This window comes from Corvus kubaryi, unplaced genomic scaffold (genome assembly GCF_017639235.1).
Source record: "Corvus kubaryi isolate FWS band 111438036 unplaced genomic scaffold, C.kubaryi_AGA036_p1.0 137, whole genome shotgun sequence".
Classification (NCBI taxonomy): domain Eukaryota; kingdom Metazoa; phylum Chordata; class Aves; order Passeriformes; family Corvidae; genus Corvus; species Corvus kubaryi.
Window position 1 is genome coordinate 2013221 of NW_024580671.1, and position 19042 is coordinate 2032262.

The 19042-nt window shown below is 33.7% G+C and overlaps 1 protein-coding gene across 7 annotated transcripts in view; it reads left to right on the forward strand.

Annotated features, from left to right (window-relative positions):
* The window catches only part of MGAT4C (MGAT4 family member C), a 336587-nt gene that overhangs the window by 61352 nt on the left and 256193 nt on the right, over nt 1-19042 (forward strand). For all 7 annotated transcript variants that reach the window (XM_042017617.1, XM_042017612.1, XM_042017619.1 and 4 more), the window contains exon 2: nt 18652-18752. The gene's annotated coding sequence lies outside the window, so the exon portion shown is untranslated. The remainder of the gene's footprint in view (nt 1-18651; nt 18753-19042) is intronic.

Genomic DNA, 19042 nt, shown 5'->3' on the forward strand with positions numbered 1-19042 from the left:
TCCATAGAGGCATGAGAGGAATGAGTCATTTCATTCCTGTGGGCCTGAGCCATTACACACTTGAGGAAGGAGAGGCAATATCATTGTCAATTTCACCTATTTTGAGTCAGGCATTATTAAGATGTGAAACAGTAAATAGGCATTTCCTACAGTATAGATCAGTAAACAGTTCTTCAGTTTCTCTTAATAAAGTGATCATGGGCAAACACTTTCAGTTATTAACACCATTTGCTGACATGTAAAAGTCATGAAATATAGCTACATAAGAGTTTATGGTTTCTTGTTTTTTTCTTTCAATTTGTAAAACCTAAGTACTATTTCTCAGAATGATTTTGTTGCCAGAAATCACTATATCTTATTGGACATGTTTGGTTAGAGTAGCAGGAGTCTCTTTTAATCAGATGCCTCAATAAATTAAAATGTGTGATTTTATTTTCTCATTGAAATCTTTTGACTAGTCTGGTTTATTTTACCTAGAAAAGCAAAATGTATCCTTTAAATTTAAGAGAGTCAGACTGGAAAATTTATTATTATAATTGCTTTTACTATTGATAAAATTATTTTTAATAATACTAGTTTCATCCCTAGTTTTTGAACATGGGGTGCATTAATTTCATATTTCTTATGGGATGAAAGAATTTGAATGAACAGTTGTTCATGTCTAACATTCTGTAAGAAAAGCTAAATGAAAACTTATGAAAGCTAAAAAATTCTGGCATTATCAAATCAGTATAAATGTCATATTAATTAACTCATTTTCATAAAATAAGTATTGTAGATTTTAGTTATAGATTCTCTTTGAGTGGAGAAAAATGACAAGAATATATCTCTGCCACAGCAAAATTATTTTTATAAGCTTAAATTAAGTGTACCTTTCTTAATCAAATCCAATGACAAATCACTATTAATCCACTACTGTTATTAATATGACTTGCTGTCTTAAATTGCAAATATCAATTCTTTTGTCAGATTTTCTAAAGAAACAAAGATAACAATTAATAATACAACATCCTCGTCACTCTCACAAGAGGCAAAACATACCTGATGTTCCTAGTAGGGACTTTGGACAGATAGAGCAATGCTTTCTGCAATTAATTCTAGTTTCTAATATTCCATGTTTCATATCCTAACAGATATTTTTTAATGAAAAAGAAGAGGTAAACAGAAGTATGTGCTTTGGCAGTAGACCAAGTGTGAAGCTAAGATTCCAAAGTACCCTGAATTTTGGTGCAAATTAAGTGTTAATGTGAGTTGCCTGAAATTTTTCAGCCGCTTAACCAAATAATGTAATGACCTCCTTTTCTTTTTTTTTATCTTCTCTAGACAAATCTCTAATGTATGTAAAGTATTTTGTAATTAGAACTGCTTTCAGAAAAATTAATTATTTAGAATCTTTGACAAATAAGGAGAAAAAAAGAATCCACATTTACGCTAAAATTCTTACCTGTGTTCACACAGATACAGTCTAGAAAATATTTCAGTTTTGGAGTTCATGGAATGCCAGCACTATGGAAAGATAATCTGAATTATACTTAAAATTTTAATTTAAAACAATTATAGAATTATTTTAGTTGCCATTTCAAAGAAATGAATTTTGATGTTACCAAAGTAAGCCTGTCCAGTAATCAGCTTTCTCTGTTTTGAAAAGAGCACGGCAGTGACAGTCCTGTAGCTGCTGAGGGAGGCTTCCTAGCTTCTTCAGATATTGTATTTTCTTGGATACGCATCTCTCCATTTAGAATTGAAGGTGGCCACTAAGTTCTATTAGTTGATTAAGAGGAAACTTTTTTGAAACTCCAGTTGTAGGTTCATAAAAGCTTAGAATTCAGATGTGTGATTTGTTGTTGTGATTGTTGGGTTTTGTCTGGGGATTTTTTCTTGATTTTTGGGGATTAGGTTTTGATTTGGTTTGTTGTTGTTTTTTAGTTTTTTTTTTAATTTCAGACAAAGTAGTTTAATCTTCAGTGGCATTTACCTGTTTTCCTCTGAGGCAGTCATTCCCAGGAGATACGATATCACTTTTCACTCTAATTCAGGACTTTCAGAACTTCTTGGTTGGAGTCTCAATTTTATCATATGAATAATATTTCATCTGACTGAAGATCTGCCAGCATGAGATGCACAACCATTGTTTATCCAATGATTGCTTTAAAAAGCCTTTTTGATGTTTTGTCTCTCTCTACGTCACCTCTACATGAAGAAAACAGGGCTAGCAGACAGGAAAACAAAGTAGAACTTTAAATTGGATTTGCAGTCTGGACTTGCAACTGTTGCGAAAAAAGAGAAAAAAACCCTAGGTGTACACTGTGATTTTTCCGAGAAATCATAAACAGCAGTCAAATATTGTTTTGAATTACTCAATATGCACTTGAAATGTGTGGTTTAATTCCACATCATTTTAGTAATGAACATATGCTTGAAAATAAATTAGATGAGTGCCTTTAAGCTAAATCTGAAATCGATGTTTTAAAGAGTTGCCTGGAGGGTAAAATTATACTAATAAAAATTATAGATATATCTATATAGTTAGATTAATGCTAATAATTATTAGCTTATGTCTACTTCTGAGATAAAGTGGGAGATGACAGTCTTTATTTCCACCAAGTGAAAATACATATTTTTAACATCAAATGGGATGAAAAATGTCTCATCTAATTTTATATTTGGGCTATAATTAAACAGCAGTAAAATCTGAATGAGATTCTATTGTTACATATTGTGCTTGTATGAAGTGATATCAAATATTGCTGGCATTTATTACGAATTCCTTTAAAAAATCCTGTAGTGTTCAGGGTCCAACAATAGCATGATATTGCTATTGTTCCAAGGTTACCTATTTTGTTTTTAGAAGTATGAGAAATGAGAAAAAATGCAACCTACATTTTCATACTCTTACTCTGCAGATGTCATTCCAATTTTTCGATAAAAAGACATCTAAAAGAAAAAATGTGTTATTAAGGGAATGCCTCAACATGATAAATTTAAATGAACTTCTCAAAGGACTAATATAAGTGAAAATAGAAACATTAAGTCTGAAGACAATTTAGAATCCAGGCAGAGACTGATTGATATATTCTCAGAGTGTGTTTATGTAAGAGATGGACAGAAGTAAAAATGGCAGAAAAGAAATTGGATGTGTAGAAATAGACATGTCAAAATCCTTCCTAAAATGAGGAGGGTTGTTCTGTTATGGGACTTGAGAGAAGGAGTGAAATGCCTACTTTAATTTTTTTAAAAAATAATAGTTAATAGCCACCAGAATTACGCTTAAATATTGGGTTTATATCTAACAATAAGCAGTGGTGAAATTTTCTGACTCGGCAGAACACTTTTCTAAATGTAAACAAAATTTAAATAAATTTAAATGTGTAGCAACTCCTCAGTCAGTTGTTGCTTGTGAGCATTTCCAATTTTGTGGAAAAAAGTTTATTAAATTAATGTCTAAAAGTTAGCTGTAAAATGACTAGCAAAGTGCTTATAGAACATAGAACTTTTCATTCTTTTTAGAATAGCTGCAAAAATTCACCTTTTCTAAAGAGATAAGGAGTACAGGTAGCAAGCAATGCTTTCTACCACTTCCACCTTAAGGTTACAATATAAAATGCTAGCATGGCTAACAATATTTTTTTTTCTTTCTCTTTTCCCTGCTCTCCTATAACGTAATTAGGGCTGAAAAGGCACTGATGAGAATAAACTAGCGTTTAACGCATAGGAGGGAGAATCTTTCAGTACTGCACTGAACTGTTTCTTCAGTAGCTTTGTCATTTTAGTCATGTTTCCTACTACATATAGAATTGAATCATATGAAAGTCAAGCTTTTAGCAATTTTTTTCTCTCTAATTGGCTAGCAAAATAACTATTCTTATGGTAAAGCAGTACAGAACTAAGACCCTGAGATTAGCTAATCTGGTTAGAGCATGTTGCTAAAAACACCAGGGTTGTGGGTTTGATCGCTGTACAGGCCATTTACTTTGGTGCTGAACTTGCAACTGAGAACATTCTGTATGTACCTTGCTTAGGGTCTGATATAACAGTTCTGGTTGCATTTAGCATAATTCCTATGAAAGTGTTTTCCTGTTTTCATGTATTGGAAAGTTTGCTGTCTTCTCTGACAAGCAATGCAAGCATACATATATCTACACATTTTCTAAATAATTCTCTTTAAAAATACATAATAAAAATAAAAAAATACAATAGGTAAGGATTATGGTAAAGATGAGATATTATGAAAAAATTACTATAGAGTCTGCATTTGCTAATGCTGGGTTGATGAATCTTCATCTATTTTTGGAATTTATTATTTTTTCTCAGTGGCTTCACAGAGTCAGAAAAGTAAGTTCATGCTGATCATTTAACCTCATTTCCAGCATAATGAGACAAAGACCTTATTATTGTGACATGTTTCATAATGCTTTTGAACTATCTAACAATATCTTGGTTTAAAAGGTTCCAGTCATGAAGAGTTTAGCTCAGCCTTAGTTAATTGTTCCAATGAAAAATGGCCTTCTATTGTTAAAATTTATTTTAAAAACGCAGATCTATAAAAACTTACTTTTATTTGCAGTATATGTAGTTTTACTCCAGCTTGATGCTTTATCATAACCTTATATGCCAGACTGGGAGCTCCCTATTGGGAAATTTCTATTCCCTAGAGACATATTTAAAGACTGCATAAAATTGCTCCTATTAAACTGAGTTGACTGAGTTCCTTGAAATGGGACTTGAACGGGAAACAAATAGATATATATATACACTTTTTAATCCTTCTTATAATTGTGTTTGAACACTCCTCAGTATTTTGCTGAGTTTTTTGCAGTTTTTTTGTGGTCTGGACAGACACACTGGATGCAATAGCTGTGTCACTGGTGAAGAAAGTAATTTCATGTGGTGGATTGACCGTGGCTGGACATCAGGTGCTTACCAAATCTATCCCTCCCCTGCTCAGCTGGGGAGGGGAGAGAAAATACAACCAAAGATTCCTGGTGCACAGCTGCCTCACCAAAGTCTTCACCACAGGCTGCAGGGGAATCTCTGCTCTGGCTCCTGGAGAACATTCTGGCCCTCTGTTTTCACTGATCTTAGCGTCTGCAAGGCTGTTTCTCTCGCATGTTCTCACTCCTCTCTCTGGCTGCTAATGCCCAGGGATTTTTTAATCCCTTCTAAAATCTGTTATCCCAGAGACACTACGGCCATCACTGACGGGCTTGGACTTGGCCAGTGGTGGGTCTACAAATAGTAATACTAAAGTAATATTCATTATGTTTCATGAACTTAATACAAGCTGGACAGGATCCCTATAGGTAAGAAACCACTGCTTTTAATTTAGCAGTTTTTCAGCTGGAATGAAGTTTAATATAAAATTTATTCTGTTGCATGCTTGAAAATACTTATTTGTTTATATTTGTATTTACTAATTCTTAACAAATTTCAGAGGGGTTTTTAGTGCTGGAGGCATCTTGTCCATCATATCACCCTTCACTTCCTCTGAAGTCCTACAAAACATCTCACATTTTTTCTTATCCTATACAGAAGTACCTGAAGTGTGCAATCACATGTTCTCTGCTGTGCTTAGGGGGTTTGTAGCTCACAGTGCACAAAAATAATGAATAAGTTGTTTTATGTAAAAGATGTTTTTTTCTAGCGAAGATAAACAATGTTCTTAGAATTGTATGTTCTTTGAACTGTAGCATGTATTCAATACACCAGATATAAAAGATAATTTAATTGTCATAATTAATGGCTGCTGCTGATTCTATGATATGGCACACACTTATCTTTCTTAAGTAGTGATAGAAGTCCAAGGACAAAGCTGAAACATTTGAATATATTTCTGCTTAGAGTGACACCAGGCACCATCGTAGTCCAGTAACTTGTGCTGAAAGTTAAAAGCTAAATAACACATCTAGTTGCCTCATTTTTTTACAAATTCACCCCAAACAAATAAACATCTAACCCAATTCTGAAATAATTACATGTAGCCAACAATAACACTCATGTCTCTGCTGCAAGTAAGTTACTTCTTTCCTTTTTACCCTGCATAAATACCCATGAAAAACAATAATTTATAAGGGTTTTTTTAAAGACTAGGTTATGCTTAGTGAAAACTTTGCTTTTCATGACTTGACTCTCCAAAGGAAGCAATTACTTCAAGTAGGAATTCCATGGGCTGTGCAGGAACATTAGATGAGCTGATATCACTCTTTTCCAATAAATCACTTTTCTCTTTGCCTCATCTAGTGCTCTATAACCACAGCTTTCTTGTCTGATTGGATGTTAGCCACCTCAGCAGCTGTCTATCCTTGAACTGAGGAAAACATCCACAGTAAGCTCAAAGGAAAAACAGGTGTCTGTTCTAATGAAGATCAATTTACCTCAGGATTAAGACTATGAGAAACAACACCAAGTTCACCTTCCTTCAGTCAAGACCTTTGGAAATATAACAGACCTTTCATCTGACAGGAAGAGGCTTGAGGAAAACAAAAGATTTGCTTTGCAGACAGAAAGTGTTGTCTCTGTACAAAGCTGAAACGGACTCAGCACTATACACTACGCAAGCCTTGTACATCATGATAGCTTTAATTTAAACACAAAGGTTTACGAGAAAAAATTAGGCAAGCTTTTCTTTGGGGAAAGTAATGCATTTGCTACTCCTTCTCTGGATATCAAATTAAAATCCCACAAGAAAACAAACAGTAGATCTACTAATTTTTTCTTCTCTTTAATAAAAAAAGGCTTCCTAGGACAAGAGTAAAGAGGCCTTTATATAATTCAGCTTCAGAAATTTCTGATAGATTTAAATTGCTTTGGTTCTGGAGACTTTTATTGTAGATGTAAAACTTTTTATAATGGCAAGTAGATGTTGCAATATTTCCCTTTACTGGGTTTTTTAAAATACAAGCAGGTCAGGGTGTGTAATATATTAATACTGGTTGTCTTTATAGGCTTTGTATTTTCAGTGCCTTATTTAAAATTTAATTGTATTGAAGAGAGAATTACTTGCCTAAAATATAACCCTTGTCACTTTTCACTCAATATGGCCTCTAACTGAGTTTTACTTTTCTGACGCTTAAACCCACAAACTAAATGGAAAATATACCTAATCTACTTTTAGGAAAACATCAAGAGCTGATTCAGTTGCTAATATTATACTTCTAAAAGTTCCTAAATGCCCAGTGCTTCTTGTAACCCTCTTAGCAAAACGCTAGTAATCCACTGAAAATAATTTTGAGAGGTCTTCCATAGATAGTACAAACTTACAGTGGTGTTAAATCAGCCTTGCTATTCCAAGTGTCATTAAAGTCTGCAGGCTTTGCTGGCATTTTAAGTTTTTTTGGATTCAAGTCTTACAGGGATTTTGTTTGAGCTAAAAGGAAAATCTCAGAGCAGTGTCTGGTATTAGAAATTCATTCAGCTGCAAGTTTGTAAGGCACTATCAGCCAGGCCATAATTCCATGGAAGTGTCAATTCGTATGCGAGTGGTTCTACACAGCCTAGTAAATTTGAGTCTTGTCTTAGTGGTACTTGTAGGGTTTTTTGCTCCAGAGCTGACAAAGATTATCAATTTAAAAATTACTTGAAATGTTGCAGAGCGTATTCATGAAAGTCCTACAAATACACTTATACTACCTTTCCTGTTCCCTTTTGCTACCGAAATGCATATTCCCTGGAATTACTAAAAAGTCAATCTCTGTCTCTTTTTTTTCCAAATGTAAAGTGTAGTTATTTAGTATTTTCTACAGTGTTAGTTCTTGGTGTTGGGAATTCTTGCCTTTGTCATTGTTGAGAAGGTAACTTAAAAATCTGATTTTCATCATATCTATGAACAGACTTCTAAAATGCAAAACACTGGAAGCATATTTTAAAGTTTAAAGCTCAAAAGTATAGTTTAATTAAAATTTTGTCCTCAGATATTGTTCTTATCAGAGCTTGCCTTTTTCAATTTTCCAGTCTGATAACTGAGTAGCAGATGGGCAAATCTTGTGACACCAATTTAAAAATGTTTTTGGTTTTTAATAATATTTCAACAGCTTGTGTGTTTTGTTCTCTTTTAATGTCTTGGAGACCTTCCTCTATAAATTCTGATAAATCTGTGAAAGACACTGGGGTTTGATTTTTGTGACTTGAGTACTTTTACCAGCATTAAGAGTCCGAAGAATTGCTCAGCTTCTTGCAGAAACTTTTGAATAATGTTGAAGAGAGGTTGAGCAAATAATAATACACTCTTGGTTATTTATTTTTTCAGCGATGATTCTGAGTAATGCTGTGGCAATATGAGCACAGATTTTCTTGGCACCCTTCAGATTTCATAATTTACACCCAATGAAGTTCTATGGAGGGTAGAAGAAAAGAAACTAAATTATTTCTTTTAGCTTCTTCATTAAGCTTTCCTTGCTATGGATATTCCATGTTATCTACATGAGAAAATACTGAGGGAGCTATGATGAAGACACCTTATAGTGGGGTTTGTTTCGTGTTGGATTTTTTCCCCCTAATTTTCAGGAAGTAGACCAATTTGCATTTCTCAAAGATTTCACTATTGTGACTGGAGTCAATCACTGAATGCAGTGGGGTTCAAAAATCTCAGTGTACATGGTGACTGACCACCACTCTGTTTTCAAGTTACTGAAAACAAACAATATAGATGAATAATCTATTTTATTTTTTTTTACTTTATTTTTTACCACAGACTATAGTCTGCAAAACCACATGTTTAAAATAATTCCAAAATCATTCCTAGGAGTGCTGTGATTTTCTTTCTAGATAATTCTGGTACCTCTGGACTGCTGTTTCAGTGGTTTCACACATCAAAAACAATGTGAAAGACATTTAAGGCCATTTAAGACTATGTCTTGGACAATTCTGTAATAAGGTGTGTGTGTTTATTTTTATTTTAAGGGAAAAGGAGCTACAGTTCTGTGAAAAACAGCTCTAGCCTTAACTCAGTCTTTAGAGTAGTCCTCCATATTGTGTTTGCACAGGTTTGGTTCAGGTCTCTGAAAGAACTGTTAAATTCCCCTGGCATTGCCCAGACCATGCTTTCTACAGAGTTGCCTTCTCAGGGCTCACACAGTGATGACTTTCTCCCTCTTTTTTCTTTAATCTTAGCAGCACCTTAAACTAGATCTTCACCATACCTGATGTGAGGTCATTGCTCTACTCTGTATTGAACATCATCATCACTACTCAGTGAATTGTCCTTCAAACACCCTGTCCGAATAGTTCACCTGGGAAATGGTCTGCAGAAGCATGAGGAGTGGGGAGGGGGGAAGATACATGACCCTTTCTTATTGTTAAAAATGGTATTTTTGAATTTCTAATGTCTTATACAGGGGAATTCACATGAACAATATTGCATCATGTTTTGAAATACCTTCAAAGAGTGTCTCTCTCTCTCTGCCAGATGCAGTCGATGGAGTAGCTCAGCCCTATCTGCTCTCAAACACCTTCACATGTGGGGATATACACCAAAGTCACATATAGATAACAAGAATTTGATGAAAAATCACATTTTTCACTTGTTTTCCCAATCTTTTAAAACAGGACTCTCTTTATACATTGTTTTTATATGTATATTCTTTTGCATATAAAACTTTAAGATAAATGTATATAATTACACTTAGATAAAACCTACAATCATTTTTTATTTTTTCACTTATCCTCCATGCATATTACTATGTTGAAGAACATATTTTTTTCTTTAGGTTTTTTTTTCCTCCCTTACCCACTCTTGGAGTAGTTTAAAATGTGAAATATTTCCTGCAACAGGAAAACCTGAAAAATTCAATCCAGCTAAGTCTTGATTTTGAAAAAAAACATGTAGAATTAAGGTTATTACCTTATATATTTATGGGGATTTGACAGACAAGAATTTATCCTTATCTAGTATGCAACTTTTTCTAAAAACATGAAGACTTGAGATATCATTCAGAGCAAGAAATTCAGTGTTTTTCCAAAGAATTTCAGATTTGTTTTGATTTCTAATAAACAGAAAATTCTGCCTCTCATATAATTTAGGACATGAAGACATGAGTAAACAAATGTGTCATGTGATGAAAACTTAGCTAGTATTGAAATAATTACTGCAGCTTATCTAAGAATTAAGATACAAAACCTCTGTTCTTTAACAACTTGATGTCCTTTTTATTTTCCCTGGAAATGTCACCAAATCTAGTTTTGTTTTGGTATCATTGTTTTTTGTTATGTCCCATTTTCTCTAATTTCACATCTCACAGGCTGCGTAGCACAGTGAATGACATGGATTCTTTAGTCTTTCCTTGTTAGTTACTGTTTTGTTAAATAGTCTGTGATCTGTAATTGATGTTTACAAAAATAACTGCTTAAGGCTTTGTTTATTTGTTTCATTACACTGCAATATAGATTTCTAGGATAATGGAAATTTTTCAGCATGCTATTTCAGAAATGTATTTTCATTATATGCCAATGTTTATGCATAAAGCATCCTGTTTCCTTGTTGTTGGATGACAAGCAGCTTGTCAAGTACGCGAGTGGCTTTCTTCTAAGAATATTTAAAAATATTTATATGAAGATCTTTATATGACTAGATCTCCTCAAGTAACTCAGTGAGGGGAAAAAACACTTTTCTGAATATTTATAGTTTTGATGGCCTAAGTACTTCTTTATGGAATTTTGTTTTCCTTTTTTTCTTTTTTTCTGCTCTTTAATTAGTTAGGTCCTTCTCATATAGTAATGGCTTACTGGTAACATCAACCCAATATTTAACTCCTGGAAAAGAGGATTTTGAACTTGGAGAAACAATGAATTAGAAATTAAAATACCTGAAGAATCTGAACTCAAGGTGTTTCCCAGGACTTAATATGGGGAAATTATTTTGGTGAAAAAAATGTTGTGCTAATGCAACAATGATTGTAATTTATTCAAACTTGTTTCAGGTTATTGCAGATATTTCTCTGTTGTTTTCCTTGCCTTAGTCTGTTCTGCATTAGGGATAGGACCATGAAACACCATTACTAACTATAGAGCTTGATGAAAATATATCTGACACTCTGAATATGTAATCGTAACAAAGCTTTCTGCAGGCTTACTAAGCTCAGTTCCTCAGCAATTGTAGAGCACTAAGAAAGCCTGATTTAGCTGACTAAACTAATTCTGTTTGTGAGATGTTTTGTTTATGCTCCTCTGCTGGTGCCTTTAAGTACCTTTTTTTGTCTGGGCATATATGTCTATTTGTGTCACATGCACTGGCATTAAAGCAAAAATTAAACTGTTGATTTTGACTGTGAGTATAACAGCTATATTTTAGTAATGTCCACTGTATCAAGTGCAAATAATTAAAAGATAGAAAACTCACAATATATTGCTGGTCTTCAGGATTGTCTTTCTTCAGCAAGCCCTTGGCAAGGAAGGGATTTTGGTTCTGTTTTTGTGTTACAGTGAAGAGTCATATTGTAAGAACCCTTTTGAATCTTATGCCCAGCTCTAAGAACCCTACAGAGTAATCAGAGTTGGATGTAAGATCAAATTTTGCTGGTGAGGGCCTGCTTACAAAACAGGTTAAGCTGTATTGTAAATGTCAGAATACTAACACAATGAAGGATTCTCATTTATTATCAAATTCACTCTTTTTCTGTCATGGATAATTTTTTCCTAATTAAATTAAACCCTATTTCACTATTTCTTAAATAAATTCCATCCCTTAATTACTCCCTTTCAGTAAAAGATTCTCATATGTTCTTCCTAGGTAAATTTTAAAAGTTTCAAAACACAATGTATACCAAAATAAAATTATTTTTCTATGTGCATAATTTTTGTTTCCTGTTTTGATTTGCATCTTTATATGATATTTTAACACAATGTATTTATCTATACCTATCTCTAGCTAACCAACAGTGTGGATCTAGATAAATGTTTTACTTTTGCTGACTGGCACTTAGTTTGCTGAAAGATATGTTAGCATTGGTGATGCAACATGGACAACCAATTAACAATGAGGTGACCTTTTTCTTTCATTATATGATTATCATTCAGTAGTGCATCTAATGAGCATCCAGAGTTCCTGAGAGCTTCTACTAAAAAAGTATTGTCTCTGATGAACATGCTGGTGGCTGAAGTAGCATTTTTATAAATGTATACCTTTTATCAGCCTCCTATCTGGGATCCATTAGGAAAGATTTCGCATTGGGAATCATTTAGGGAGCTCAACATGTAGAAATATATTGAAATAAAAATGCCATTGAGGTCCAATCTTAAATATAGGGCCACACTTCTACATATAAAAGTAATAAGGTATAAAGATATAAAGGTCATTTAGGCATGCAAATGTATTATAACTACAGCATTTTTATACAGCATTCTTATTTTTGTGAACCATGTTAACATTTTCATACACTTGACATAGTCCATATTAAGAATAGTCAGATTGGTGTTTTGATGCACAAATATCTATCTGCAAGATTTTTTGGGCTACAGCATGATAGGAAGAGATGTTGTTTATAACAAATTCAAAGGAGAATTTTTGCCAATTTTTGTTTGTATGAAATCTGAATGTATTCTCTCAGGATCAGAGAGAAGAACTGCATTTGGGAGGACGCTGATGCTCAAAATCTTATGAAGGCTGAAGCAACAAAAGTTACATAACTTTCACAATGAGGAATATATGGGTTCATTAGAAATATTCAACAAAAGCAAAAATATTTTGTATAAAGACTTTTTATGAAACACGAGAATTTCTCCAAGATAAGTGAAGGATAGAAGACAAAGCTGACCTGTAACAGAGTTGGGAAAGCAAGTGAATATTTATAAAGATGGTAGGGGTTAGTGGACATGTGACTGACCAATAAAGAGCTCATGCAGTCTATCACCTTTATGGAAGAGTTTTGAGGGAGGAGAGTAAGAAAGAAACTGAGAGGAGAATGATAAAAGACAAGTGATACATATCTTTCCTTAGAGGCCTGACATTAATGAGCCTGTAATGGGCTTATTAGACTAAGTTATCTTTTTGCTGAAATATGTAAAGTTAAGAAGTTATGCTAATAAGAAAAGGAGTAGCAGGACAGATTAAAAAGGGAAGAGTCAAAAGTAAAATATGGAACTGTGTATTGTCAGTCAGTTACATGCAGTTTGACCATGAAATAGATATAATTTAGGATTATAGGACCTTGATAATTTCAGCTATGTAGTTCGAAAACTAAATTGTCTCCTACAAGATGATATATTTCTTACACAAACATTACCCCCCAAAATATTGGTTATATATGAACACACACATTCATATAAACTTATGTGAAATATTTCTATTTTTTGTACTGAATATAAAAGGTTAAGATGCTGTTTTCTTTTTAACAGATGTTGCCTGTTAGTTGCCTCTTAATATAGTTGAGAAACTCTTATGCTGGACATTTTTTTTGGCTCTTGAGACAAGCATGATGGCATAAATCAAACAAATCACTGATGTATAGTATAAGATACATTTTACCAAATACTAAAGTACTCTTTAATGGGTAGTGTAGGTGGTTGGAGAAAAAGGTTTTTGGGTTTTTTAAAATACTTTTGAGTTTGACCAGTTTTACACAAAGTATGGTCTAGCTTTATCCCTGCATAGTTGCTATCTGCAAAACCACGCACCACCCTCATTAGCTGAAGTTTAAACTAAAGTGCAGCAGTTTAGGATGTGGTTTAATTTGGTTAGGTTTCATCTTCGAAGAGTTTCACTCAAAATGATTTTTGGAGTACTTGAATCCAGGATAGTATTTTGACAGGCCACTCTCCCTGGACCACTGGATGGCTTGCCACAAATTGAGGACCCTCCCTGTAGGCAATGGAATCCTCATCATGGTACACTACAACTGCCTCTCAGCGTAACCCCCTGGGTTACAAGGTCCACAGTTTGGATGCCATTGCATAGTTCAACCCCACTGCTCATACCAGGGTCAGCTTGAGCAGGTTCTTCATGGCTTCAAACAACAGATTTCCAATATCTCCAAGGAGAGACACCACAGGTTCTCTCAGTAATCTGGTCATGTTTGACCACTCTCACAGTTAAGTCGCTTCTCACACTTACATGGAATTCAGTTTGTGTCCAATGGTTCTTGTCCTGCCACTGGGTGCTACTGAGGAGAGTATGACTCTGTTGTATACCCTCCCACCAAGTGTTCATACCCTACTACTTGGAATGCCTGCTTTTGGGCTGGTGCCAATTTATATAGAAGGAAGAATGATAATCCTTTTAGCGGTTCTTGCTGCAGAGCTATACTTTAACCTGGAAGACCTGTTGTTTTTGAGAAAATCTAGAAGAAATAACAACTAGAAAAACCTAGGATATTTTTTCTCCTGGGAAGTTTGAGAGGAAAATTTTTCATTTCATTTGGACCAAAATCGAATAATTAAAAACAAAGAACTTAATACCTGCAGGTGGCTCATAATCTTTACTCGTGCTCTATCTGCACTGCCTAGACCAATCATATTTATCCATCTTCCCCCCTTTGATGCATAATTCTGCCTGCAACTTTATTAGACTAGTTAACTATATAATTTAAGCACAGCTGAAAATTGTACAAGCATTTCAAATAAAATTGTTTGTTTGGGGAAATTTATTGGTAAAATGAACTCATGCACTGAATGGAAAATGTGGAATGAGATTTGTGAATGGAATAAGTACAGGAGACAACTGAGTTGGTTTTATAACTGTTAGTTCTGGGGTTTTTTTCCTGATCAGTAGTACTGCAATCTCTACCATTTTGTTTCTAATACATTCATTCATTAATTTTGGTGTGTTGCTTAAGACCAAGATAAGATTTATAGCTGTATTTGCAAAGCGGCTATGCTAATTCAGAGCTTAGCCACATTCTGTATTTGAATGCTGATCAGCATGATGTTATATTTTACTGCTCTCCTTTCCATTTAATTTTATTGGATATCATTGAAAGTCATAGATATAATATGCTCAACTCCCAAAACTATTGTGAACTCCTAGCATTTAGGAGGTTTTGATTTGGCACTGAAAGCATGTGTGTTTATAGAATAGAATTTATAATAGAACACATTTATTTACATATTTAAATGAATATTTATCAGGGTTTTTTTTTCAAACTTGGAATATGTTCACTGGAATAACTTTGGGTCAGTATTAATAACTGTACCATATGTCTCTGTATTTCCGAACCAGGTGGCTGGCAATCATGTCTCCAGATGAGCAGTGGTTCAGTGACAGCAACAAAAAGCCCTCTTCCATGCACACATTGCCATGAACTGCTTTCTTTTTTAACATTTTGTTTATTTCTGAATACTGTTTTAGTATCAAACATTCTGTTGTTTGATGATAATTCAGTACTGGATAACTAGAATTTCTTTCATATGTGATTGAAAGACAAATGTTGCTAAATGAAGAACATCATTTAGCATTATCTTCTCTGGCGTGTTGGTTAAGTTACTAGTACTGTACATCTCTTGCTCGACTACTTGGCCTAGTAGGTGCTGTATCATGTATTCTCTAAATTTATATGTTTTTTCTATAGTCAGAATAAACAAATTTCTGTAAACCCTACTATTTCCTACCTATTTTGTAGGAATAAAACTTTTTCACATCAATTGATCGGAGTCTATACTTCACACATATGATTTTTTTTCATTCCAACTTTTCTTAGACTCCTAGAAATTATTACAGCCATTAGATAGAGTTGGTCTAATATTTTCGAAGACTTTTCTTCAATGTAATCTCTGACTTTATATGTACTAATACTTCCCTGAAATATTCAGCTACAAAGAAAGTGGTAAAGCAGTTTTCAGGGTTTTTTAGTTTGTTTATTGGCTATAACTTTCCAGTTACTTCAAGATATTACTGTGCGCAATTTTTTTTGCATATCTAATAAATATTGTGTATAATGTGAATTTTTAATGCATATGTTTTCCTATGTGTCTTAAAAAAAAAAAACAAAGCCTAAGTTCTTTCATTGGAAGATTCATACTCAAAGTATATGGAGTTGTTTATTTCCATCAAACTTTGAGAAGTTCAAGTGACACACAAACACTTTACCTAAGGTGGTCTCTTACTTTTTTTTGTACAGAGAGAGAGAGAGAGATTTTTAAGAACATGGAGAGTTTTTGTTTTAATACAACTTCATCCAGAAAAAATCATAGTTTTGTTTCGCTCATAAATCTTGAACTTAAATATAATCTGTTGTTTCAGAGGGGAAATTTTTCTTTTATGGATAAACCTGAATTTGTACAGGTACAGGTATAGGCTATTTTTTTGAGAGACTCCCATACTGTTGGTGTTTTGACTTTGTCTTCACTTTGACCAGTTTCCTTTTTTTTTCTGTACTTTACCTAAAAAAAAGACAAAACCCCAATGCTGCAATTGGCTTACTAATACAACATTGCGTTTATCATATTACCTGGTGATCTTTGTCTGTGCTGTATACTTCGGCAAGAAATGTGTAGTGACTTATATTATTTGATCCTCTCACATAAGCCCATGTCTATTATTTCCAAGGATATTTTCTACATGAAATATGATGTTCAGAACTAACTGGTGAGTGACTGCTGGACAAATCTGACCTGTTCTGTTGAGACAAAAATAGCAAGGTGCTATTCAAAAAAATGTTAGCTGAGCAGGTCAGGAGGAATACCTTATATAACTTTTGTCACAGAAGAAATAAAAGTCTGAAGTTCTTTGTCTCTTCCACAAGTCCAGGAAGCTCTATGTCAGAGAAAGTCTCAGGGATTTTATGCATGTTTAAACATGAAACAACCAACTGAAACAAACAAACAAATTATGCACACATACTCTTAGTGTGTTGCAGTAATAAGTGCTTGCCTTTTATACATCATCTTCATAATCATTTATTTTGCCCTGTCTTCTATGAATCTGTTCCTATATCGAGTAAGTAACTTTATATATTCCCCACAATCTGCAAAAGAGTATAAGAAAGGGCTAAGCACAGGCATACTTAGACAGTAATGGTTCTTGCTAATTCACCAAGGTATTCAGCAGTGTTTGCTATATCTCTTCTATGAGACAGAATATCAAATACACAGGCTGAGCAAGGGACATAAAGGACTGAAAGCTAACATGTCATCTATGTGTCTTTATTACATATATAGTGAGATTTCTGAGAGTGCTCCTGTCTATTATGTGCATTGTATCAATAGTTAGCTCCAATAGGGAATAAGAGCTTCAAGTTCTCCACCAAAATTCTTCCTCTTGCCTCCTAAGACAACTTGTGAGAAACCCAAATTCAGAATACCTGAGAAACTCTGAATTGATGCATTCTCTCTTACTCATCTTTTACAAGCTTTGAGACATTTTTCCTAAAGGTTTTTCTTGTTAAGCATAACAAAAATCTTAACTAGGCTTTAAATGCCAACCTAGAGCACTCTGTCACAGAGAGTAGGACAGATTGATTTTAGTATGAAGGCATATAATACATTTTGTTATATCACTTATCTTTATTTAGTTTCTCTTTATTTTAGATTTTTTTTTTATTGTTTGAACGATAAATTTTCATCTCATAAAAAGATGTATATAAGCACAATATAAAGGAATATTTCCTCTAAAACTTCTATTTACAGAAATAGTTTCGATATACATTTAGAAGTACACTTTTAAAACTGTTAAAAATACAAGTTCATCAGCATAAAGAGTTCCCAAAAGGAAAACTAAAACTAGATGTATCCTATCACTGGGGGTAGCAGGCTGAGCTATAATATTTCAGCTAAATATTTTTTCTGAATTTTCTGATAGAAAATAAATCCTTTTCTGCCTGAATTGCCTGTCATCTTATGGAATGAATTTTTTATGCATTATCCCCCCATTTCTTAATAAATTTTTCAAATCCTGCAATTTAGAAAACATTTATTATAGAGAAAGAGGTGGTGCTTCCTGGCTTCTGTATGGCAGTATTTATGGTATGCTTGCATGACATATTTAACTTAAGTAAACTTGTTTTACTGGAAAGGCAACTACTAATAGATGAGAAGTGATTAAGGACAGCTTAGTTCATAACTTTCTGTGATTACTTTGTGACTCCATGATCCAAGTCCTTCCTGGTAGTACAGCAGGAATATTTTTTGTCCACAAAACCCATCACAACTTTCATTTCTATTTTTGAAACCCAAACTAAAATTTGGCACATTGCCAAGAAAAAACTAGAATGTTTTTGAATGTTTCCCCCAACCAACCATTCATAATTTAGAATCCTAATTTTATAATTCTAAATGGACTGTATGCAAGTGGTTTTCCACTAGACTGCTGAAACACTTCATCACACAAACAAAAACCAAAAAATAATATACAGCTATTGTTCTTCGCTATCCTAGTTTGAAAAAAGGCTCATTGAAATTTTGCCTTGCACTTTTGCATATGGAAATGTCACTGCTCCACTGAGACTATGAGACTATGTGTATGAATTCTCCCAGAACAGTCACCACACGTAAGGAATGTGAATTCTCTGGTTCTGTCCCTAGAATATCCATTTACTCTCTGAAAAGTTTTTCTCCTCGTGAATTACAGTGTGTGGACCAACCCATGATAGCACCAGGTAAGATATATTATCCTGAAAAAGTTTAGCTATTTTGTACACAATAGGATGATTTTGTAATGTGAACCACTGTGTAAAAAGAAAGAGGAAGAAAAGTATTCTGAAAGATTTACACAGATTTCTTTTTTCTCTGCAGATTCTTTCAAGTGAAGCAGCTGTAGCTTGGATTTCACTGTGTGACCTTGACACTTAGTGTCAAGCCCTTCAGATAGCTGCTAGATTTGGCAAGGTTAAAAGGTAAGTGAAATATTTAATGTTAAAGCAAATCACTAAGAAAACAGAAACCCCTGTATTTAGTAGGCATTGTTATTATGTATAAAAATGACTGACATCCATAGTGTGAAGTGCTCTTTGCAATGTTTCAAATTTTATTGCTTTGTTTAATTTTCTCATGGTAGTTTCTAAGATATAAGTTAAAAATTAAACACCTACATGAAGGAAATAGGAAAATGGAATTGTAAATGAATTGTCTTCTATATAACTTGGTATCATTAAAACAAGAATTCAATTTTTCAAATCTAGGCGTA